The 27,076-nt window shown below is 35.9% G+C and overlaps 1 long non-coding RNA gene across 2 annotated transcripts in view; it reads left to right on the forward strand.

Moving 5' to 3' along the window:
- Positions 1-4,435: 4,435 nt before the first annotated feature.
- The window catches only part of LOC137205665 (uncharacterized), a 61,180-nt gene continuing 38,539 nt past the window's right edge, over positions 4,436-27,076 (forward strand). Inside the window, exons 1-2 of one of the 2 annotated variants that reach the window (XR_010934245.1) lie at positions 4,436-4,669; positions 10,014-10,140. This is a non-coding gene — a long non-coding RNA (uncharacterized lncRNA). The remainder of the gene's footprint in view (positions 4,670-10,013; positions 10,141-27,076) is intronic. The other variant, XR_010934246.1, reaches the window with a different exon arrangement.

Raw genomic sequence — 27,076 nt, forward strand, 5'->3', positions numbered from 1 at the left:
TTTTAGCCAGTTTAATCACTGTGTAGTAGTATCTCATCATGGTTTCATTTGAATTTAAGAATATGACTAATGAAATTGAGCATAATTTCCTTTCCTTTTTGGCTATTTATATATCTTCTCATGTGAAGTGCCTGGTAGGATCTTTTGCTCATTTTTTAACATTGAGTTATTCTTATTCTAATTATTAAGTTATTGTATTTCTTTACATATTCTGGATGCAAGTTCATTTGATAAATGAATCACAATTATTTTCTCCCAGTCTGTGGGACTCTTGCTATGTGCTATAATGGGAGTGTTCCTCCTCTAGGAACTAGGACCTCTAACTCTAGAGAGCCCACAGTTTCTCCTAATTTGAGAAAGAGGTGCTACTGGAACAGGAGTAGATATACACAGGAATCTGAGCTACTTGCTTATATAGCTTGTTTTTTACCTTTGTCTTGCTCATGTTTGGTCCCAAACGTGCCACTTTCATCTTATAATGGATTTTTCCTGAACGTGACTAGCCTTATGGATTCGTGGTTCTCACAGAACCCAACTTATGATGGAGAGCTGTGGCTGCATGATCTCCTGACATTTCATCTCTACCAGTAGGATAATTTTCCTCTGCAGATGGCACAGAGTCTATGTTGTGATTCTCCCATTGGGGTTTGCCATAAACTCACCGTGGCCTCATTTTCCACCATTAATACTATAAATTTTTTTTTGATATCTTACTATAGTTTAATGTTCATTTCTCTTATTAGGTACAAGGTTGAGAATATCTGCATATGGATACTATAAATAGTACAATATCTTCTGTATCTTCTGGCCCAAGCACTCAGGCTATTGTATCACAGCTTGGTCCTTCTGCAGAGTGCTTTCCTTTTCTGAGTTCCAATCAAAGATGACAGCTTGGACAATATTCCTCCATGAAGAATATGCTGCCTGCATAACAGAAGAGGCTTATCAGACATTACATGTCCTTTTTTGTTTGTTTGTGCTGGCCACGCCACCTGGCTTATGGGATTTTAGTTCCCCATCCAGGGATTGAACCTGGGCCCCAGCAGTGAAAGCTCTGAGTCCTAACCACTGGACCTCCAGGGAATTCCAACATGTCCTTCTTTGTGGTGGGATATAAATGATGCAATAATTCATTCTTCACTTTGGATAGAATATCCCAGGGTGCTCATAACCATTGCTCCCTAAAAATGTCACTGACATGACAGGCCAATGAAACTTCATAAGCTTTATCTCCCACCCTCTGAAGGGTATTTGTCTTACCAACACCTCCAAAATGGTAACCAGCTCATGCTTATTCCATCTGATTAATCAATATAGTGAATCACTGTGTTGTTCTGTGGGACGTCCAGAGAGTCCAAGCTTCTTTAGCATAATATACTATGAAGGAGAATGAGACAATGGTAGCCCTGCGGGGGGGAAATGTGAATGTATATTGTTGTCCATTCCATGTGAATACAAACTATTTATGATTCTCTTTTCTAACAGGGAAGGAAATATTATTCCTTAAGTTAGAGACAGCATACCACACACCTGAGACTGTGTTACTATGCTCAATCAAAGATAGCATACCTGGCACGGGGGCTACAGTTGGGGCCACTACTTCATTGAGTTTGTGACCCCAGTTGAGTCTACTGTGTTGTCCAGGCTCCACCTAGTTTCTAACAAAAGGTAGATTGGTAAATTAAACAGCACTAGGATGAGTGTCACCACACCTGCATACTTTAGAGCTATGTGAGTGGCATTAGTTTCTGCCATCCCCAAGGATAACAATGTCCTTATTTTATTTTATTGGCTTAGGAGAGAAAGACAGGAGGAAAGATCCTTTCACTTGGACTTTGCTACTATGTTAACTTTTACTCTACAGACCAAGGACCTTATGTGGGCCTGTGCTAACTACTAATTAGGTCTATTCCCACTATATATTCAGAGAATGGAGAAATAACATTGGCTAGTGTTAACACACTTACCAAATTAATACTTAAGTGGAACACAGGGTGCCAGATTGTGAACTGCAGTTCAGAAACAGACCACAAGAGGAACTGAAATAGAGAAGTTTATTACTGGAGGAAGGTCCTGGAAGAAGTACATGGCATGCTTTGAGGGGCCACATAGGGAGGTCAAGACAGAGTGCAGACAGAGAGAAAGATAGGACTTGGGGCACATGTCTGTATCAGAGTCTGTGGGTGGAGTGCTTTGGGGTTCCTGGGCTAAGGCCAGACTGGTAAATTCAAACCAAAAGAAAAAGGTTTTGATAAGCCCCTTATCAAAATCTTATCTTATCTAAGGGGATCTTATCTAAGGGGAACATAAAGGGAATGCACTTGTGAGGCAGGGGAGATGGTTGATCTCCTTTCTGGCTTCCTTTCTATTTTGTTCCTAGGGTTCCAGGTCCTATTAATCATCTCTATAATGCTTTGTGGGTCAGGACTCCCTAATGCCATTCATTACAATAATTGTGCCCACTTGGCTCCTGCAGGTTAAGCACTGCATTCATGCCCCTGTTGTTTCAGGGTACTATTCGTGAACTGATTACAGCTAAGACTATCTCTGAAGGAACCTATAGCCAAAGGCTGTCCATGGATCTTCACTTCCAGAAGCTGGACCAACAAACCCTTCAGAACTGAGAGGGTTCTGGGTGAAGAGTCCCTGTGTCCACTGTACAGAAAACATTCTAGTAAAATCATCTTTATCCTTTCTCTGGGACCATGCCCCTCTGTCTGAATGTTTTCCCTTATAATCATTGTATGGACGTAGGTACTTTAATTTTTTTTACTAATTTTTATTGGAGTATAGTTGCTTTACAACGCTGTGTTCATTTCTGATATACAGAAAAGTGAATCAGCTACACGTATACATATATCCCCTCTTTTTTGGATTTCCTTCCCATTTAGATCACCAAAGAGCATTGAGTAGAGTTCCCTGTTCTATACAGTAGGTTCTCATTAGTTATCTATTTTATACATAGTAGTGTATATATGTCAATCCCAATCTCCCAATTCATCTGACCAACCCTTCACCCCTTGGTATCCATACGTTTATTCTCTACATCTGTGTCTCTATTTCTGCTTTGCAAATAAGTTAATCTGTACCATTTTTCTAGATTCCACATATAAGCAATATTATATGATAATTGTTTTTCTCTTTCTGAGTTACTTCACTCTGTATGACAGACTGTAGGTCCATCCACGTCTCTGCAAATGGCACAATTTCATTCCTTTTTATGGCTGAGTAATATTCCATTGTATATATGCACCACATCTTTATCCATTCATCTGTCATTGGACATTTAGATTGTTTCCATATCCTGGCTATTGTAAATAGTGCTGCAATGAACATTGGGGTGCATGTATCTTTTGGATTATGGTTTTCTCCAGGTATATGCCCAGTAGTGGGATTGCTGGGTCATATGGTAATTCTATTTGTAGTTTTTTAAGGAAGCTCCATACTGTTCTCCATAGTGGCTGAACCAATTCACATTCCCACCAAGAGTGTAGGAGGTTTCCATTTTCTCCACACTATCTCCAGCATTTATTGTTTTCAGACTTTTTGACGATGGCTGAGTAGGTACTTTAATAACAGAAGTTTTGTAAAATAGGAAAACTAACACATCAGAAGAATGGTGTGTTGCTCTGTCAGTCTGTATCTCTTGGAGCACTGAGCAGCCATGTAAACAGGCTCCCTTCTGGAGGGGGCCTATGGAGAGACCCTGAAAATACACATAGAAGGAAAATCACCTGGTTGAGCTCAGCCTTTCTGCTCTCTCTGACGAAGTACCAAATAAAAAGTGAAGTCATGTTGACCCTTCCAAACCAACCCAGCTGCCAGCTGAATGCCATCATGTGACCCTGCTCAGTGACACGTGGAGCAGAAGAATCAGCCATCTGAGAACTGCTCAAACTCCAGATCCACAAATTCATAAGATGAAATAACACGACTGTTGTTACAAAGCCATTGTATTTTAAGGGTAGTTTTTTATATAGCAATAGATACTTAGCTTGTGTACCATTTGTGTGTCAGCCACAGAACTCACTGAGATTCTTTGCATTATAAATAGCTGCTAAGTATTTGATTATTATTTATTTCAGCTAGAAATTATTAAGGATAGACTATGTGCCAGGTACAATATTTTGCATATATTGTCTCATTCAACCCTGACAACATGAGTTACAAACAGTGCCTATCAATTATCAATTGTCTCTCAGCAATAAATACACTTTCTATACTCTGCTCTGTAATGCTTGGAATCAGACACATTTTCAGACTCATCTTCCAAGGAAATTCTGGTTAGGTTTTGCCATTAGAAGGTACCAGAGGAAGACTGAAAGGTGGGAGAAGGAAGGGATGTCTTTGCTTTGCTGCTCCTATCAGCATCGGCTTAGCATCAGCACTTGTTCCCAGTCTCCAGCATTTGAATTGCAGCACTCCCACAATCAGCCTTAGCATCCTCTCTCAGAAGTCCTAGAGGGAGCAGTCATCCTGTGCCATCTCCTCAGTGTTCTGAGCACCAGCCCTGTCTGGATCCTCCTTCAAGTTTCTGAGGAATGTTTTCCAAATTTGCTTCAGGCCACTCAATAACAAAATAAACGATGCCTTACAGATCAAGTTGAAGCACCTTTTCCTTCTCTTCCCAATAGGATCTCCTGCTCTTCAGAGAAAGTTTTTCTATATGGTGAGTAGTTATCCTTTATTTGATAGCTGCCCTTTACATTTATTTTTTAATATTTTATCAAAAATTATCTACTTATATAAGATTTCATGAAAAATACATAGCATAGTATTTCGTGTTTTTACTTTACTTAAATAGCCCCTGTATCCATAATTTTCCTCAACATCATTTTTTAAACTATCATTGTTTATCTATACATATTTAACTCATTTCTTTTATCTGTCATATGGAATTCTGTTATATGACTAAAATGCTATTTATCCATTATTTTATTGTTATTTTTAGGTGGTTTTTACTCTCCAAATTCCTTCAGTAACTTGACTGAAGAAAAATAATTCACTTTTTTAAGACCAAAGTGGGCTTTAATTGGAAAATGTATTTTGTTCTTTTCTTTTGCTATGAAATCACTTTCTAGAAATGTTAAGAAACTGTCATAACCAAAAACTTACAAAATATTAAGCTTCCACGAAAGAAAAACATATGTTCCCCCAAAGAAGATCCATCTAAATAATGCCCTGAGATCTTTGTGGCATCTTAAAGTTATTAGCTCGGTTATAGCAGGGAAAGTGTTAAAATAAAAAAAGGAAAACTTCATCCCTGAAACAGACATGATCAACTGATTGCTTACAGTGTCTTTCCTAGGTTTAACAACATTTTACTTACCCACTAAAAGACAACTATTTAACAAAATCTTACCTCTACTAACTGCAAGGTACCTTCTGATACCCAATACTGCTCCTCTTTCCGGAGGGACTAATTACAAAATGGTTGTGTTTATGGAAGCTCACAAATAGCTTTCAACTTTGGTTAATTCCTATAAATTGGAGGTGGTAAATTTAAAAATCTAGTCAGAGCAAGTACACTTCCTTTCAGGTAGCTACTGATCTCAGTTTTCCTAGGACAATCCTGATTTCCCTGGACTTGGATTTTATAACAGTGACAAGACAAAAATAACCTAAACTGAAATAAAGGATGAAAATCTTGATTTACCACATATTTAGTCCCAGTATGGCAACATGCTGGCATATGTGCCTTTTGTTCTCTCTGCCATGGTGAAGGCCTACTTAACAGTTGACTACAGCACTGTTCTCATAGATCTCAAATAAGGCTTTGCCTTATATTGTCTCATTCAATCCTGACAACATGAGTTACAAACAGTGCCAATCTAAATAAAGAACTATAAGTTTTTTATTTTAGCAAATTGATCATAAAATTAATCATTCAAACTAGGACATTTTGAGATTGAAAGAGTACCATTAATAACTGCACCAAGAAAATGCAAATGAAACATACATCTCAAATACATGGATATAGCTTAAAAATATTGAACAAACCTCTCTGTGATAGAACACGTTTACATTGTGTGCTAATTTAATTCAGCTACTCCTCACAACACTATAATACATTATTAACATTATTTCCATTTTACAGATAAGCACACTGAAGATTAGAGTTGTTAGATCATTTGCTTAAAATCACACAGCTAGGAAGTAGTGGGTTTGTGATGTAAATTCAATATTTCTCATTCTGGAGCCTACGTTTTAACTGCCACATTCTACTGTTTCTCAAGCTCTGAACCATATCTCATGACTGGTTAAATTGCTAGTCACCTCCAGAATTATTTCAGTGACTTTTACATGGCAACCACTCAGAAGCCTTTTTCCCTCCAGTTTAAAATGATGCCACCCTCCATGCAGCTTTGTAAGAATTACCGCAATTTCTTGAGTGAGGCAAATACAACAGCAACAAATGGAAAAAAGAGAGAATGTCAGCCTCTCCTCCAAAATGGCTCAATTTAAAAGTATATATTCACTCATTTACAATCCTCATTATTCATGGATTCCATATTTGCAAATTTGCCTATTTGCTAAAATTTACTTACAGTTCTAAAATCTATAGTTGGGGCATTTTTTGTGGTTATTTGTGGACATGCACAGATTGGTGAAAAATTTATTGCCTGATGTAAAATTTCCCAGCTGAGGTCCAGTAAGGCAATGGCCTGCCTTCTTGTCTCAGCTCTCATACTGTAAACAAGTGCAGAATGGTATGTGGTAAGGCAAGGCTCTGAGTCAAAGATAGTACCATGGGGATTAGAGGTGTATTTAACCAATGTGATAGCAAAACACTATATATAAGGCATTAAAACAATGGCTTACATTTTACTCTGGTCTTTGTTTACTGTGTTTACTGCTCTATATCTTTTCAGCCTTTGATTTCTATCTTTTTCCTGTCATGAAGGTAGGTGGAATTCATAGCCATTTTGCAAGTTGCCCAGAACAACAAGAATTTATCAAAATGAAAACTTGGCAAATAGTCCGAGAGCTTCCCTCAAACCATGAAACATCCAAACCTGCGGGGGTTAAAAACTAAACTCTTGATCTAAACACATGTAGGTCTTTCTGTGCTCTTCAAGCAATACATTGCTAGGTAGCCCTAGGCATGGATGTTACCAGGCCTGAAAACACTCACACGCACACATGGAGCTATCAGCCATCCTAAATACTTTCCAGTTTGTAGGTCAATCCCTTCTGTCTCTCTAGATCATTAAGCAAGTCTAACACTTGCAACTCACTCCAAATTACAAAATCCACCTACCATAAGAGCAGAGCAGGTGCCAGGATCCAAAATAAGTATAAATTCCCAAATATCACCCAAAAGAATTTCTCAACAGTTTCTATTTTCATCCAAAAAGCTGGTATATACCACTGCTGCCATTGGAGAGGACAATTAAGAGTTTGCTAAATGAGGAAAAAATACCTCTACACATGCATAATTTAAAACCCTGGAATTAAGAGCATCTTTATCCAATTTTTTGGAAAGAAGGATTGCTCGAGCTAGACGATATTATTCACAGAGGTAGCAGGAGATGCTTCTGCTGTCTTCTTCCACAGCATGGCTTGCTTCCTGCCTAAGAGCAGTATATTAGTTTGACCACTTACTTTGTATATATTACTGAGTTATTTTCTGAACCACGATTCAGATATAAATCAAAACACTTGCACACTGGGTTTGAACTCAGACAGGAAGCCTTATATGTGTTTCTCCTTTTTCCTATCCATCACATTTAGCTGAATAATTTAAAAGTATGTTCCTCCCTGGGAAGTGCAGCAAAATATGGAGACTGGTTTTCCTTTAAAGGCACTTTGAATAAAATAGTTAATAGGTCTGAGAGTGGACAAGAGGTGTGTGATGTAGGAATTTTTTTTCCTTTTCCCATAGATTATAAGGAGTGACAATTATGGAAAAATCCAAATATTTTCACAACTATAGTCTCACCTATAGTAGCTACAATACTCTTATTTTTTGTAGTTTAAGTATTATAGATCAAAAAGATTGTGGCATTCTTCAAAAATCATAATAATATCGTTCCTTTTGCTCGTGATCATTACACAAGGAATGTAACTTAGTTATGAGACATTGGGCGAAGTCTTCTGGGTGGTCTGAGAAATTTTATTTACTCTTAAAAGGGATCCAAAGAAAAGATGGCCTCTCTTCCAGCTTTTCATGTAACTGTGTGAGGATGAAAGCCGTGGAATTGTGCACACATTTTATGACTAGGAGGGGACACTCTTAAGACAGAAAGCAACTATGAGAGGATGGCAAAGTAGAAAAATCAGGAGAATCTGAACCCTTGAGTGTGCTGCTAGACTCTCTTTTTGAATGTATTATATGGATTAATAAATTTTCATTTTGTCTCAATATATTTTTAGTAAGAGCTTCTAATAATTTTAGGATAGAACGCCCTAAATAATATGTAGGTTAAGTAACATAGACCCATATCACATGTAATTTAGTGAACTCACGATTCAAAGCCAGATTTTTCTGACTGTAAACCTTTATCTACTTTCATAATATAATTACTTCTGATCCCACCTTGGTGAGAAATAGCTGATTATTGAGAAAAGGCAAAACACACTGATATTAATTTTCTTACCAACATGAAAGAATACTGTTTAATTTTTTTAAAAAGTTAGATGTATCTATTTATGTGGTTACTATATAGGATATATTTATTTTGCTCAATATTCATTATAGGTAATGATGTCACTAAAATCATAATAATTAATTATAAGAGGTCTTAAAGATTTTCATTTAGCATTCACTTTCAATTTCAAACTCTAGGTCCTCAGTGCTTTTTTATAACTGTTTCTAGTTCTCAATTACAAGTTGTCTTAAGTTCTCTCTGCCTTAAGTACAAAGTTATCAGCGTCAATATCACCATTATCATTTTCCTATATCCTCTCATACTATCCTTTCCTAGATGAGTCCAGTAAAAAATGAAAATTCTCTTGGGAAAATTCCTTTGGCATTTAACTTCCTTTCATATATGATTCAATTCATATCCAACAATATCTTCTCCTTCAAATTCTATCTCCAATCTCCTTTCTTCTTCAAGACATTGTTGGAATGATATCCCACCCCTAAGCAGCTCTCCATGCTTGGTTGCTACATAGTGCTCTGTCACAAATCACCTTCTCTACACACACTTTCCTGACCCTTCCAGTCTAGCAGGCACCATTCCTTATCATTCTGAGTGTAACTCTACACGTCTGAGGATTTGGTGTGCCCCATAGTCTAAGACAGGCAAATACTATTTAACATGCTTCTCATTATCTCTTACACTTTGTTAATGTTTATTATATACTTGATGGTGTGTGCATATGTGTGTGTGTATATATATGTTTTTATATGTATGTGTGTGTATATATATATTCCAGAAATCAAACAAAATCCATTATAAATACTGTACAGTACTTATACAGTATATGGTATGCCAGTAACTATTGTTCTAAGAGCTTTAATTAAATATATTAGTATTTAATCCTCAAAATAACCTGTATAGGATTAGGTAATTTTACTAACCCCATTTTTATAAAGAAATTTCCAAATTACCGAAAATCACACAACAAGGAATTGGTGGAGTTGGAAGGCAGGCGATCTGACTTCAGAATCCATGAAGCTACTATACTGTGCTTCCTTCCTGTGAACATTCATCAGCCACCCATATGGCTCACACTGCACTCATCCCAGATAGTTCATATTGCTTCCCTCACTTAGAATCTACATCTTTTAGAAAGGAATATACATCTAATAATTACTGGGCATTGTAGAAGGCATGACTAGTTGCCATCAAAATGTATATTCCCTCTTCCTGAATGTGTGTCTATTCCTGGGAGGGAGTTATCTAGCAGGGATTGTATTTCTGGGGTGCTCCCTACATCCAGGTGAAGCCATGTTACTAGTTCTCATCAGTGGGCTGTGAGCAAAATTGATTTGTATCACTTTGGGGGCAAAAATTTTTAAGGAATTAATAGTCTTCTTTGTCCCGTGTTTTCTCTTCTACCAGCTAGATGTGGAAGAGTATAAGGCTCATTACATGGTCAAGCTAAATGATAAATGGATGATGGTTTTTTAATGGGTCCTTCATAGAGGGAAGTCATGAGCCACTGGGAATATTCACATCTGATTATTAAGTAAATACCAAATAGTCATCTACGAAGTTTGAGTCTTCATTCAATTTTAAAGTCTGTTACAACAGCTGGCTTTTCTGTAACTAATGCAGGCATGTAATAGAGGCCAGAAATGACACATGCATTTTCTCAGATGATTCATACCGCATTCTTTGAGGCAAGTACTTTTATCTCTGTAAAAACTATGGCTCATTGAGACTGATCAACTTGTTGAAGGTTATACAACTCCAGAGTGTCTGACTCTGACAGTTATACAATGTTACTACAATATGGTGTCTATCGTATGCATCTTGTTTTTGAGCTTAAGCCCTACAGATCACAGTATTTTCTTTGCTGAAATATATTCACACTACTTTGAACAAGAGAACCTCTTAACAGACATCTATCCCCTCACTTCTTCCTGGCTAACAGAAGCATGATTGTATTGGTGCAGCCCCAGGTGATAGATTACACTTGACCTAAGCAAGTTAGGACAAAAGATTCCTCAGTTCCCACACTCTCCTGCTGTGCAAGTAGCAAAGATCATCTGGAGAGGTTCTGAGAAAGATTTCTTCCCTTGTGAAGGGAACAGAAGCAGATGATCCCCCTTTTTCTGCTTAAATATGGATAGGATGATGGGGGCTTCCCCACTCATTTTGTAACCATGAAAGAATAGCCAAAACCATTGCAGAGAGGAGTAAATCAACTTTATGTAATAACTCACCTCTCAAAAACATCTTGTATGACAAAAACTTCGTATATGTGGATGCATTAGTGTGTTAGCTTTTCTGTTATTTAGAGCTGAAAATGATTCTAACCAAGGAACTATCATTCCGAAATTATTTTTTTCAGTATAATCTTTATCAAAATATACCAACATCCCATAAGGATATATTATAGTTTTTATGACACTCTAAATGACTCTCAATACTGAAAAATTTTTAACTTACCCTATTTATATTTACCATAAAGCCATTATTTTTCTTTAGCATTATCTTCATGGCAGGAGTTTGGTTTCTTAAATATAAGGAGTTTAACTTGTTAAATATGCATTTATTTTATTTGTGGCTTTTTGTGTAATGAGAGATTAGGGAAAAGTAGAAGAATAGAGAATTTTGCAAGGTAGGAAACACCAAATACTTTAATATTTGATATTTGAAATAGTGAATCAGACAAGTTACAGAATTCAAAAGGAGCAATGGAGAAACGTTTCCTATTTATTAGCTTTTTTCTAAGTTTGGCTGCTTTATTTGTAGATGGTACTAATGACAGTACACAGCTCATTGATTGAGTTTCCAATCCCATGCGCAATGTCATGAATATTGACAGGCCTCAATAAATGAGAACTGCTGTTTTCATTATTATTATAATCATCTAATAATAATGGTTCTGAAATGTCAAAATATCTTTGGTAAAGACACTGCTGTGAATCACTGAAGTGACTTAGGAGGATAACTATGTTCTCTAATTTACTTTTTGTGAAAGATATACAGTAACTTTAAAATTAGCCATGGGATGCATTCATTTACTTGGCTGTCTTTCAACTTCAAAACTACCTTAAATTTCAAACTACACCTTAACTTCAATAAATGAGACAAAAACAATGTGCAACTTATGGCACTGAGCCAGTCATGTGAATGTTAAGCAACTTTCCTTCTACTCTCTCCCCAAAGTTATTTTGAAGTATGTAGCAACAATGCTGTTAGAAATTCCAGTGTAAGTTGGCAACTTTCAAAAGAAATTAGAGTCTATAGAGAATATTTATCCTTTGTATAAACTACTTTTAATTCCATGCTTTATCCTGCTAGGTTAAGGGTTATTCTAACCTCTACAGAGTACGAGAAAATTTAGATGCCCTAGTCTTTTTTTCAAATTACTCTTCCCTGCTTTTAAAATAATAGAATAAAATTGATCCTTTAAATGGATAAGACATTAGGTTAGAACTTGATAATATACTTTGAACTATTGGAAATAGACTCTGTCAAGTCATTTGATTTTGCCTCTATTGTAGTTTATTTTAATTTCAAGTATTTTAAATGCCCTGTCTACCAAATCAGGTAATTTTTGAACTTCAACATTTTTGTGGGACAACATTCCACTGTTTAGATATTAGGTTACTAAATGTAATATAGGAATAAGTTTATATCTAACACTGATTCAAAATTGTCTGTATAATGTAGTGTGCTGGGCATTAAGAAATCCAGCTTGAATACCAGATGCTGTCACTAAACTCACTGTGTGACATGTGGGAACCCCTCTTTCTTCTCGTCATCTTAATTTCCTCAAATGTAAAGGCAAAAGAATTGGACTAGAACTCTATGGCTTCAGCATCTTTCAGCTATGAAATTCTTTGTTGCAATGCTCATTATGGTCAGGGCTCTCATATAATAATATAGGCCATATGAAAAAGTTTTACAATCCTTAAGAAAAAATAAAATGTCCCCATAAAAATATTAACAAAGGCTATGAATATGCAATTACCAAACAAGAAGCACGTGAAAAATACTCAGCCTCATTAGTAATCAGAGAAAGCAAATAAATAACAATAAAATAGGTTCTTACCCATCAGACTGTAAAAAATTTAAATTTTGATAATATTAAGTTTTAGTGATACTAAAGGGATAGACATCTCTCACACATTGCTGAGAGGACATATTAGCTTAGCTACTTTGGAGGAGAATTTGGAAATAGCTTTCTGCACATAGTACACCCCCTAGAAATTCCATTTAACTGTATTTTTACCAGAAAAAAACACTTTCCAACTCATAAGGAAACTTCTTCAAGAGCACTCCTGAAGCATTATATGTAATCAAGATACATTTGTGGGAGAAAAACTGATGTTCATGAATACAAGAATCATGTAATAAACTGTACTACACCTGTACTATGGAATACTATGTAGAAAAGAATGAAGTAAATTCACTGTGCTAATTTGTACAAATATGCAAGATCTGTTGTTCATTTAACATACAGAACAATATAAGTAGCATGGTAGTATGTGTACTTGTGTGTGTGTGTGTGTGTGTGTGTGTGTGTGTATAAATAAATTTCAAAGGATCTAGAATATTCAGAACCAAATTAATGTTTCCCTCTAGGGAAACAGGGAGAGGACTGATGTTCATGGTAAAAGAGCCTTCTCTCTAGTGTCTATACTTTTTGTAAGTATAATATAATCATATATTAATCATGAAATTAAACATTACTGGAAAAGGAGGATTTAATTCTTTTACATTACCATGAATTTCATCAAAAATTTTGTCAATATCAATTTTTTCAAAAATAAATTGACCACAGATTTATGGCTATACTTCTGGACTCAATTTATTCTACTGATCTATACATCTCTCTTTACACCAGTACAACACTGTCTTGATTACCACATCTTCGTAATTCTGGTATACCTGCTATACAGCCTTTCAACTTTGTTTTATTATTATGTTACACATACATATTTTTCTAAAGTATTATAGTTAAATAGCTTTCCCCTTAATGTAAAGAAACAGCAAAGTCAACAAGGATAAACTCGTACTTTGTAGAACTACTTTCTCAGAAGACATAGGGAATATGCTGGTCTGTGGGACTTTTAGTGGGTGTCATGTTTATGTCTCCCTGATTTCATGAACTGGTTAAACAGAAATTTCAAAAGACTGTCCAGCAATGTCAACCAATCTTGGTATCTCTTGTTAATTATTTGAATTTTTTCTCTCTCTCCCTCCCTCCCTCCCTCCCTCCCTCTTATTCTCCCTCTTCTCAGTAGCTGGTCTCTTGTGAGTTTTTCCTAAATTACTTATATAAAAATACTTCAATATGCCATTTAGTTAATATTCATTCATAAAATAATGACAATCATAAGTCACATACATAAAACACTTTAAAATTTACAAAGCATTTTAAAATTTTATCCTATTTATCCTTATCATAGGCAGGCATCTGTTATTATAGTTATTTTATACATGACAAAACTGAGAATGATTGCATAAACAATTTGAATGACTTCAAACAAGAAGTATGTGACAGAAAGAACTCAAAAATAAGTTCTTGATTCCAATTCTAATTATTTTTTTATTGTGGACTTACTAATGGTGTAACATACATGAAAGTAGTTGGCAAACTGTAAACACCATAGAGATTTTTAGGTGGTTTTTATTGTTATTAACTTGATTATTGTTACACGGAAGAAAGTTAATCTGTTAATACCAAACACATTCTTCTGTAGAAAACTGCATATGTAGAAAATTCTCCCTGAAGCAGGCTTTAGGAGATACCTACAATGAGACTGCTTTATTAGACAGGTAAAAGTGAGATAAAGGGAACAGGAGATAAAACCTTTAATTCATGGGTTATATATGAATTCGTATATAACAACCACATTAGAAACAATGGCCAGCTGGGCAAATTATGACCTCAAGCTATTTGGATGGAGCCAATGTTTCAAACTATCACCCTACAGGATGCAAAATATATTTAACCTACAGACTCCTGAGAGAACAGGGCACTTTATGCAATGGTACAAAAAACTACCAGCAAAACTAACATGTTTCCCTAAAGGCTTAAAAATACTTTTCGGGCTTCCTTGGTGGCGCAGTGGTTGAGAGTCCGCCTGCCGATGCATGGGACGCGGGTTCGTGCCCCGGTCCGGGAGGATCCCACATGCCGCGGAGCGGCTGGGCCCATGAGCCATGGCCGCTGAGCCTGCGCGTCCGGAGCCTGTGCTCCACAACGAGAGAGGCCACAACAGTGAGAGGCCCGCGTACCGCCAAAAAACAACAACAAAAAAAACCTTTTCATTTCTACCATATAAAGGCTATACAAAATCAGTCCCAATACTGCCTATCTCTCCAAACACCTCTTTAAATATTCTCTGGCCAAGGATCCCCACGACCCAAAGAAAGTCAGTCTATCATTTATTTAGTTACCTGTTGTGCTTTTATCAATTTATTGCCTCTCAGCTTCTAATCCATTTTTCATTGCCTGCTCTGTGATAACAGAGATGGGCCCTGTAAATATTTCTCCTTGGGTTCTGTAAATATTTCTCTATACACTTTTGATACGAACTATTTTTTCACGTGTAAGAAGGAAAGAATAAACCTATTTTGTAGGATTATTATGATAAAATGATATCATCTATGGAAAGTGATCATTATTGTACTGAACACATTTTAAGTTCCCCACAACTGTTAGTTCACATTCATCCATCTCATCCAACTCTTAGCTACGTAGATCCAGGTAAAGTTCATCTTCCACGTGAAAGTTTAAATTAAAATTGAATGCTCGGGTTTCCCTGGTGGCGCAGTGGTTAAGAATCCGCCTGCCAGTGCAGGGGACACGGGTTCGAGCCCTGGTCTGGGAAGATCCCACATGCCGAGGAGCAACTAAGCCCCGGTGCCACAGCTACTGAAGCCCACGCACCTAGAGCCCTTGCTCTGCAACAAGAGAAGCCACCGCAATGAGAAGCACGTGCACTGCAACGAAGAGTAGCCCCTGCTTGCTTGCAACTAGAGGAAGCCCTCATGCAGCAACGAAGACCCAACGCAGCCAAAAATAGATTAAATAAATAAATAAATAAATTTAAATAAATAAAATAAAAAATAAAATAAAAAACAAAAATTAAAAAAAAACAAATAAAAAAAAAAGAAAAAGAAAAAAAAAATTGAATGCTCATGAAGGCCAGAATAAGATTCTATTGTTCAGGATTAAAGCACATTGACTACCACACCAATATGCTCAATAATATGTACTGAATTAATTGATCAATGACATCTTCCATACTATTCAGGATGTCAGTGATTTATTCTTTTCTGTTATGGTTTAATATTAAGTGTATTAGTCATTTTTCTTTCCCTTGAGGTCAGGTAATAAGAATTCTTTTGTATCCTTATAATACCAGGTATAATGTGAGGGAAAAGCAATTACTCAAAAATTGCATATTGATTAAGTGTTAAATGATATTTCACAAATTCTAACATGTTTATTAGAAAAAATGTTGGATTTATTACAAAACTAAGCCTCTCTCTTTTCTGGACATGAGGTGTTACTTTTTGCTCTGTAAAGGTTGAACTGCAGTACAATTTTCTTTTCTAAGTTATCTTACTGTACCTCCTCCTGAACTTCTGACTTTAACTGTCACTCACTGTCAGAAGAGCTGTCTCTAGGCATGAACCAATCTTGAAGCTAAGGAGAAATGTGAGCTGAGTTGCACAGAGTAATGTGTCTCATTACTTCCAAAAGTAGTAAAAAAACAAAAAAAAAAAGCTTTTAATGGGCTCACCCTTCATGAGAAGGAGGATTCCCCCAAAAGAACAGTGTGTCTGAATGGCCAAGCCCATCCACCACTTCAATTTTCAGATGGCTGACCATATGAATGTACATAGTCACAAAGAAGAAAATGAGTTCTCTTCACGTTTGGAATAGAGCAGTGAAGAGCAAAGCATAGCTCCATAGCAAAACATAAATCTGAATTTCCCATAAGAGGGAAAAAATAACAGAAAAAGTTTTCAAGGATGACATTAAGAGAAAGAAAAATGAGCAAAGAATTTGGGAAAATGCCATTTTTAGAGTATACAGAGTACAATTACACATAGCCTCAATGACAGGGATTTTTAAGAATTGCCATTGAAAGCCTGAAATTGATAAACTATGTGTTAAATAGGCCTTTTTTTTTTTTTTTTTTTTTTTAGCCAAGCAAGGAAACACAGGTAGAAATAAGTTTAGTCTTGAAGTGTAGATTAACGATAGCAAAGGAAATAAGGCACTGTGGCTAGAAGTCCTAGCTGAAATACACATGCCATAGTCCTTCTTTGTTCTCTTCCTTTTGGACATTACACAATTGATTCTCATTCCTTATTGAGATGCTGGTGCTAATCAACGCCATTGTCATTCCACTTGAATTCTGTCTATAAAACCAGCCATAGTTGTCTACTGTATTATAAAAACAAATCATGAGGCCACTTAACTTTTGGTTTGAAAATTTCATAATTCCTCTTATTGTGTTGAAAATCCCACAAAAACTTGGCTACATCTAGCCTGGTTGAGCTAAACTAAACCATGGTGTTCAGCTTCTCAGAATAAGAGAAATTAGGAGTTTCCCATCTTATTCCATTTTGAGTAAAATGAAGATACTGTGAACAGTTAGCCAGAAGCAGGGAGATTGATTACAGCCTTTTGTTGGTGAGAATGAAATTAGATTAGTCTCCATCTGAGAACTTGGACCCCCAACTCGGTAAGAGGTTGAAGGAAAGTCATAGAAGGCAAGCTGATTAGTATGTTTGTAATCTTGAGAAGCTGTCTTACACTTTACTTCACACCTCTTTTTATTGAGGAGTTGCCCCTTGCTGTGGATTTCCCTGTGTAAAGTGGAGATACTTTTGCTAATTTGCAATGTATCAAAAGAGAGCATTCAATTATCTAATGACAGATGAACTAGTGCAGAAAATTAAGACTCCATCACACTTTTTCTGCACATGGATGATCAATACTTTAATTCTCTCCTAATACTTGTTAGGGTAATCTGAAGCATGGAATGCCCTCATAGGACAACGTGGAGGGATGAAATGAGACTCTCATGGAGGAAAAAATAAGGATTTCCTAACTTCTGAAAAGCGCCAGTACCTGGATTAATATGCTGTTCTAAACATCAAACTAAGTTAGTATTGAGTTCTTTAAAAAGTTTGCATTCAACTCCCAACAATCTATCTGCCTTCCTAATGCCTAGCCAGGTCTTCTTGAAGACACTGACTTTAAGTTCAACTGAGGACTTGATTTCCCTTGGCCTGCCATTCCTGTGACCCACTGCCATGGACATGCTGTACCCCCATAGGATAATGTGTTGAATTTATAGGCTACAAGTGCAGACTGTGACAAAGTTAGGAGTGAAAATAAGAAGTGGGGTGAAGAATACAGAAGTGTGGCAAAGGAAAATGTGAATACAGAAAAGGAAAAGAAAGAAGAAAATTAAGAAGTTTGTTATAAAACTTACGGCTACCAAAGGGCAAACTGGGGGGGGAGGGATAAATTAGGAGTTTGTGATTAATATACACTTTACTATATATAAAATAGATAACCAACAAAGACCTACTATATAGCACAGGGAACTATATCCAGTATTTTGTAGCAAAAGGGAAAAGAATCTGAAAAAGAATATATATAGTCACCTGAAACGAATGCATTGTAAATCAACTATACTTCAGTTAAAATAAAGAAGGTTGGTATACAACAGCAAGAAAAAAATACTGTAATTTGGATGAGAATAATTTAGATTGAAACGCAGACTTTCTGCTCCTTTTTAGGCAATTTTAGAAAATCATTTAATCTCAATTTCCTCATGTATTATATAGAGATAATAATATCTGTCTGACCTACTTTCTAGGATTCTGTAAGAATCGAATGTGACAAAGTGGTAAAAGTGGCCTATGTCTTTTATAAAGCACCATAAACATACATAGTCTAACTTTTAATCTTTATCCCATTCAAACGATCCTGAGGCTGGATTCCAATTCCACAATCTATGTGGGTCCAAAATCATGCTAATGAATACATACATAAATATACAAATGAATATGTGAATGTAAAAATAAGGAGGAGGCAATTTTATCAAGATATCCTGGGAGTATGCAGGACTACAGAGGGAGCTTGAGAAGAAGAGATAGCCCTAGAAGCTAAGCCATCATGAAGCCCTCCCTGGAAGGGACTCAATAAGTGAGTTTGAAGAATTCTGATTCACTTGGAGATATAAGCTGAAAGACAGTGGTAGAACTTTTGAGTTTATTATTGTTTTTAAAGTATAGCTGATTTACAATGTTGTCTTAGTCTCTGTTGTACAGCAAAGTGATTCAGTTATATATATATGCACACACACGCATGGCAGATTTTTTTTTTTTTTTTTACTAAATAATGTCTTTCATAAATTTTTATTTTCTACTGGAGTATAGTTAATTAACAATGTTGTGTTAGTTTCTATTGTACAGCAAAGTGATTCAGTTATATATATATATATATACACACACACGTGTAAGATTTTTGTTTTTTTTTTACTAAGTAATGTCTTTTGTAAAATTTTATTTTCTATTGGAGTATAGTTGATTAACAATGTTGTGTTAGTTTCAGGTGTAAAGCAAAGTGATTCAGTTATACATACACCAGTATTTATTCTTTTCAAATTTTTTTCCCACTTAGGTTGTTACAGAATACTGAGCAGACTTCCCTGTGCTAAACAGTAGGTCCTAGTTGGTTATCTGTTTTAAATATAGCAGTGTATACATGTCAATCCCAAACTCCCAGTCTATCCCTCCCACCCACCCTTTTCACCTGGTAACCATAAGTTCATTCTCTAAGTCTGTGTGTTCCTGTTTTGTAAATAAGTTCATTTGTATCTATTTTTTAGATTCTGCAAATGAGTGATATATTTGTCTTTCTCTGTCTGACTTACTCACTTAGTATGATAATCTCCAGGTCTGTTCATGTTGCTGCAAATGGCATTCTTTTTAATGGCTGTATATATGTATATACTGTATATATGTACCACATCTTTTTTATCTATTCATCTGTTGATGGATAGTTATGTTGCTTTGGTGTCTTGGCTATTGTAAACAGCCCTGCAATGAACACTGGGCTGCATGTAGCCATTCAAACCATGGTTTTCTCCAGGTACATGCCTGGGAGTGGGATTGCTGGATCATATGGTAGCTCTATTTTCACTTTTTTAAGGAACCTCCATACAGTTCTCCATAGTGGCTGTACAAATTAACACTCCCACCAAGAGTGCAGGAGGGTTTCCTTTTCTCCACATCCTCTCCAGCATTTGTTATTTATAGACTTTTGTTGATGGCCATTCTGACCGGTGTGAGGTGATATCTCATTGTAGTTTTCATTTGCACTTCTCTAATAATTAGAGAAGTTGAGCACCTTTTCATGTGCCTCTTGGCCATCTGTATGCCTTCTTTAGAGAAATGTCTATTTAGGTCTTCTGCCCATTTTTGGATTGGGTTGTTTTATTGATATTGAGCTGCATGAGCTGATTGTCTATTTTGGAGATTAATCATTTTTCAGTTGCTTGGTTTGCAAATATTTTCTCCCATTCTGACAGTTGTTTTTTTGTCTTGTTTATGGTTCCCTTCTGGGGGAAAGCTTTTAAGTTTCATTAGGTCTCATTGGTTTATTTTTGTTTTTATTTCCATTTCTCTAGGAGGTGGATCAAAAAGGATCTTGCTGTGATTTATGTCATAGAGTGTTCTGCCTATGTTTTCCTCTAAGACTTTGATAGTGTCTGGCCTTACATTTAGGTCTTTGATCCATTTTGTGTTTATTTTTGTGTATGGTGTTAGGGAGTGTTCTAATTTCATTCTTTTACATGTAGCTGTCCAGTTTTCCTAGCACCACTTATTGAAGAGGCTGTCTTTTCTCCATTGTATATTCTTGCCTCCTTTATCAAAGATAAGGTGATGATATGTGTGTGGGTTTATCTCTGGGCTTTCTGTCCTGTTCCACTGATCTATATTTCTGTTTTTGTGCCAGTTCCATACTCTCTTGATTACTGTAGCTTTGTAGTATAGTCTGAAGTCAGGGAGCCTGATTCCTCCAGCCCCGTTTTTCAAGATTGCTTTGGCTATTCGGGGTCTTTTGTGTTTCCACACAAATTGTGCAATTTTTTGTTCTAGTTCTGTGAAAAATGCCAGTGGTAGTTTGATAGGGATTGCATTGAATCTGTAGACTGCTTTGGGTAGTATAGTCATTACCACAATGTTGACTCTTCCAATCTAAGAACATGGTAATTCTCTCCATCTGTTTATATCATCTTTAATTTCTTTCATCAGTGTCTTATAGTTTTCTGCATACAGGTGTTTGCCTCCTTAGGTAGGTTTACTCCTAGGTATATTATTCTTTTTGTTGCAGTGGTAAATGGGAGTGTTTCCATAATTTCACTGTCATATTTTTCATCATTAGTGTATAGGAATGCAAGAGACTTCTGTGCATTAATTTTATATCCTGCTACTTTACGAAATTAATTGATTAGCTCTAGTAGTTTTCTGGTAGCATCCTTAGGATTCTCTATGTATAGTATCATGTCATCTGCAAACACAGTGACAGCTTTATTTCTTATTTTCCAATTTGGATTCCTTTTATTTCTTTTTCTTCTCTGATTGCTGTGGCTAAAACTTCCACAACTATGTTGAATAATAGTAGTGAGAGTGCACAACCTTGTGTTGTTCCTGATCTTAGTGGAAATGGTTTCAGTTTTTCAACATTGAGAACAATGGTGGCTGTGGGTTTGTCATATACAGCCTTTATTACGTTGATGTAAGTTCCCTCTATGCCTACTTTCTGGGTTTTTTTTTTTTAAATCATAAATAGGTGTTGAATTTTGTCAAAAGCTTTTTCTGCATCTATTGAGATGATCATTTGGTTTTTCTCCCGTGAACTCAGAAAATAAGCTTTTTTGGCCTCTGGTTAGAGGAATATAACAAATCACTGTATTCTACAAATAAGCCTGGTCTGAAGTACAGTTGGCCCTTTGTATCCACAGGTTCCATGGATAGATTTTGGTTGAATCCGTGGATGCAGAACCCACAGATATGGAGGCTAACTGTACTAAGCCATTTTATATAAGAGACATGAACATCTACATATTTTGGTACCCCCAGTGTCCCCAGACCAATCCCCCTGTGGAGACCCTAGGATGGCTGTAATGTGATAGTTGTTTACATGTTTGATTGAAAAAAGATGAGGTCTCACAGCACATTTTGCCCAACTGTCTGCTGCCACCTTGAACTTCACAGTCAGTATCCCCTCTCTCTTCAGGTTAAGGGTGGCCATTGAGAAAATGTAGATGCCTCCATTTGGTGTAGGAAACAGAGAGGAGACAAGGAGCTTAAAGTAGGGTGGCATCACAGACAGAAAGAACAACCTGCCAAGAACAAATTCTGGCTCCTTTACAGTCTCTCTCCTCCCTATTTCAAATCTTCTTGTTCAGAGGGGAAGAAGCTGAGAGAGAACCTGATGGGCTATATCCCAGGATTATAGGAGAGAGAGAAGAATGTCTATGCATCCCCCCTCCTCATAATCTTCTATTTCAAGTTCTGCCTTGTGCTTAATATCATAAAATTATGAGGCTTTTCAGAGCATACTTATCTTTATGCTCTCTAAATTGGACTTAAGAGTAAAATACAGTAATTAGGATTTCACTAATTTTGATTTGAAATAACCCTAGCATAGAGAAAGACATGTCTCTAAGTATATGAAGTTCTGAATTTTTTAGACTCTAATATTTTTTTCTCATCAGTTTGACAGTGGGTGAACTTTAGACTCCAATTCTTTAGGAAACAGAATCACTTTAAATTAAAGAGCCTTTTCAAAATCATTAAAATGATTTTCAAAATCACTAAAGACATTAAAAGTCCTTTTACATTTTCTTTATCCAGCAATTAGTTCTCCAGCCTTAACATGATTTTATATTTTGAATCTATTATTATGTAAAGGAGGTCTATTTCAAATTGCTATTTTCTCCTTAACTTATCTCACTTTACTTATTAGTATACAATATATATGTTCTATGTGCTTGAAAATTATAAATGTGCATTTGTAAACAAATATTTTAATTCCCAGCTTTTTACTAGGTCATTTTGAATTTCCAGGTAATAAACAGCAAATCCTCTAGCATACAATTTACTGCATTTTTTAGCAATGCCTTTACCATTTTAGGGCGCTGAAAAATCCTCTGGGCAATTTTTTTTTTCCATTGTAGTATTGGGGACAATAGCTAATCAATGAACTTCTCGCTGGTTCCTAAACACTAAGAATGTGACAACTCCATGCTTTTGCACAGCCTGTTTCATGGGCCTGAAATGCTGTGCCCCAACTCCTGTCTCTTCCTGTGAAGCTCATTTTCTTCCCTCTAATGTCAGCTCAATATCACCTTTCCTCTGAATCCTTTTCCAACTCTCTGAGAATAAGTTAGCTGCCAGCACTAACTGGTCACACACATCTCCTCTTTATTACAGTACTCCCTATGGTATGGTACCTTATAATTATTTTCCTTATGTCTGTCTCCCATGTAAACTATGAGCTCATTAAGGAAAGACACAGAATTCCATTCATCTTTTCTTTTTCAATTGAGGTATAGTTGATGTACAATATTATATAAGTTTCAGGTGTACAACATAGTTATTCACAATTTTTAAAGGTTATATTTCATTTATAGTTATTATAAAATATTGGCTATATTTCCTGTGTTGTACTATATTATCCTCATAGCTTATTTTATACAGAGTAGTATAAACCTCCATCTTGCACCTCCCTCATCCCTCTCTCCACTGATAACCACTAGATTGTTCTCTATATCTGTGAGTCTGTTTCTGTTTTGTTATATTCACTAGTTTGTTTTATTTTTTAGATTCCACATATAAGTGATACCATATTGTATTTGTCTTTCTCTGTCTGACTTACTTCACTTAGCCTAACATCCTCCAAATGCATCCATGTTGCTGCAAAGGGAAAAATTTCATTCTTTTTTATGGCAGAGTAATGTTCCATTGTACATGTATATACCACAGCGTCTTTAACCATTAATATGCTGATGGACCCTTACATTGCTTCCATATGTTTGCAATTATAAATAATGCTGCTATGAATATTGGGGTGCCTGTATCTTCTTGCATTAGTGTTTAACCCATGAGAAACATCAGAACTAACTTTCAGAGACTATGATTTCGAGACTGTACTTTTATGAAACTCTCAATTCTCTATATAACTAATGACTTTAAAGTACAGGTCACTAGGGAAAATGGAGTATTTCTATTTTGCACAAAGAAAATTGGACTCTGGAAAAAAGTTGCAAAGTAATGAGAGGTTTTCATTGGTGCTGCAGTGGGTAGTTTTCAGATCCTTCCAGTGTCACCTCAACTATGGATAGCATTTTACAAAAGGATTTTAATAGCTGAAAATAAAAGCAGGTAGAAATTGATGGTCAAAAGAGAAGTATCTTGGGAAAAATTACTGCAAATGATTATTCTCAAAATTTTTATGCTTAGGAGGAAAAACTTTTAAAGAGATATACAAGAGATGCAGGAAATAAAGTACTTGTGCTTTAAAGACAAATATGTTAGGAAGCAAAGAGAATATGTGAAATCCTTGAGAGGTTAACCACAGATGCTGAAACCCCATTTGTGAGCAATCTGAGAAAAAAGTAAACCACAGGTTTCTAATAATTGACGGAAATCAACAGAGATTCTAGCCCTTGAATCATCAAAATTTCATAAAATGATCTAATACTTTCCTTTGGAGAATTACTTTTGGTCAAGAATGACTCAAAACTGTTTGGCCAGGCTGAACACCCTTGTATTCTAGGCAGATTGCAGACTTTTCTATTACACTAACTTGTGTGCACTCTCTCTATTTCACACACATACACACATACATGCCACTTTGGTTTCCTGTCTCTTGCTGTTGATTTGTTTTCTTTGACTATTGCCTCATTTTTAAATCAAAGTTAATGTGGCACTGAAGTTCCAAAAACCATTATAGAGATAAAAACACAGACATGGATATGCTGTCAGATTTCGAGAGAGAGGAATCTTTCATGCTGTTAAATGAAATGATGCTTATCTCTCTCCTTTTACCTCCTACAACTCATTGCTGAAAAGTTTTGACTAATTCTAGGGAATCATATAACTGAATACTTACCATTCATCTATTCAGTTGATAACTTAATCAGTACTTAGGAAATCTTGACTTACTGATCATTCTGTTATTCTGGCTACATACTCACAATCCAATTATCAAGCTACATCTCATATTTGAATTAAGAAACTCACTAGCTCGTTTCTTCATCACAAATTTATGGCTTTTAATTTGGGACTCCCAATATTCCTGAGATTTGCATAATTTAGCATTCAAAACTATTTGGAAAGCATAAGTCACTGACATAAAAAAACTGAAAAAAAAAAGATTAAAATTTGTCCCCCAAAAGAAACATAAGCACAAATTAAAGGCAATTAAAGCACCTACAGTGGAAATAAAGAATGATTCCCGTGGCAAATTTAAGATTATTGGTTAAGACAGGTTTGTATAATAAACAATGAATTTGGAACTTATAGTGAAATATCAGTGGAGCTTTTTAGAAATAATCCATCATTCATAATATAGGATAAGTTCGTATTAAGTATAAAAAATAAAGGACTGGCTATGCAAAAGCAAAACAGTATTTTCTTTAGATATTTCTCCACAGTGAAAGCCAACCCACACGTGTTGAAAAACATGTGCTCTCTAAAAACACTTGACATAAAAATCCTTTTTAAAGAATGAATTGTAAACATAAAACAACAGGAAATAAAGTGTTTAAAGTAATATAACAATAAGATGAAAGGAAATCCCATATTCAAGAGGCTAATTTCTTCACTCAAGAACTTAATGTGCTTTAATTTGAAAAATGCTTCAGTGAAAATATACCTCCCTGATTAGACACCTTAAATGGAAGAAGAGGAAAAATAGGAACAATGACTGAATAGCAATTGTGAACCAGTAATGGGGCCAAGACCCCTGCCTGTATCTCCAGACACATCTTCCACTGTTTATCCTTCTCATATTATACTCAGGACATATTACGCTGACAGTGGTTCACTGAACACACTGTGCTACTTCATATCTTTATGACTTTTACATACTAGTTTATCAGTCTACCTTTCCTATGTATGATTGGTTAGCATCTCTTTAACACAGATCATTCATCACATTTTACATCAGTCTTTCCCAGGACTCTTGGGCATTTAATCTCTCCTTCTGCTGAGGTATTTTTCACATTATACTATGCGTTGTTTCTTTGCCTATCTCTTCCTCTAGACTATGATCTCCTTGGTAGCAGATTCCAAGCCTTTTCAACTGCCTATCACTAGACATATTCAGTGATATCTATCAAAATATTGGCACACAAGAGCATGTCTGGGTTGGTTTTCATTTACGTGTGTCATCTCAGAATACTCAGGACCTAACCTCAAGAGTAGTGACTTAGTGACTCTTTTTAGCCTTTGAAAATTATACGTTTTTATATGAAGCAAATAAAACATTATAACTTTGGACTGATAATTTTTATTTCCTATATTATGGTGTCTTGTGGTATGAAAATACACAACTAAAATTAATGTAAGAGTCGCACCTTCCTCTTTAACAAGCTGATTGCGGGAGGACTCATTTTATGCCAGGCTTTCTCTAGGCTCTTCACATACAAGACCTCATTTTGTCTTTATAATTACCTTGTTCATTTATTGAACAAATATTGCCAAATTTCCCTCTGATACTGCCACTGTCCTAGGAGCATAAGTACAAGATATATCATGTTATTTCCATCATGATATTTACATTCATGTGGACAAGACATACTTTAAACAATTACACACCTTTTTAAGGTGCATTAAGAAAACAAAGCACAGTTGGGAGATAGTCACTAAGAGGTTTTTTTTTTTTTTTTTTGTATAATGTAGTCAGGAAAGGCTCTTCAAATGAGAAGACATTTTAAGACACCTGAATAATGAGAAGAGGCGGGGTAGAAAAAGATACTGGTGAAATGTATGCCAGGCTGAGAGGACAAGTGTAATGGCCCTGAAGAGGACATGAGCTCTCTCTGTTCAAGAAATAACAAAGAGCACAGTGATTAAAAAATGACACAGGAGAATCAGGTAGGAGCTGGATCATGGAGGAACTTCTAGATAATTATATGGTGCTTGATAAAATATCATTTATATTTTTCAATGTCCACTCATATTACAGAGTGGAAAATGGGCTTTATGGGGACAAGAGTGGAAGCAGGAAAATGATGAAGGTATTGCATCACCAGCAAAAGGTGACAGAGGCAGTGGTGTAAATGACAGTATTAAGATGTGTGGGAACATAAAGCTGACCTGCTATTTGGTTAGACATGTGGGGTGATGTGAAAAGTGTTAGGGAAAACCAAAGATGACTCCTAAGTTTTTTGTCT

Source organism: Pseudorca crassidens, chromosome 14 (assembly GCF_039906515.1).
Source record: "Pseudorca crassidens isolate mPseCra1 chromosome 14, mPseCra1.hap1, whole genome shotgun sequence".
Taxonomy (NCBI): Eukaryota; Metazoa; Chordata; class Mammalia; order Artiodactyla; family Delphinidae; genus Pseudorca; species Pseudorca crassidens.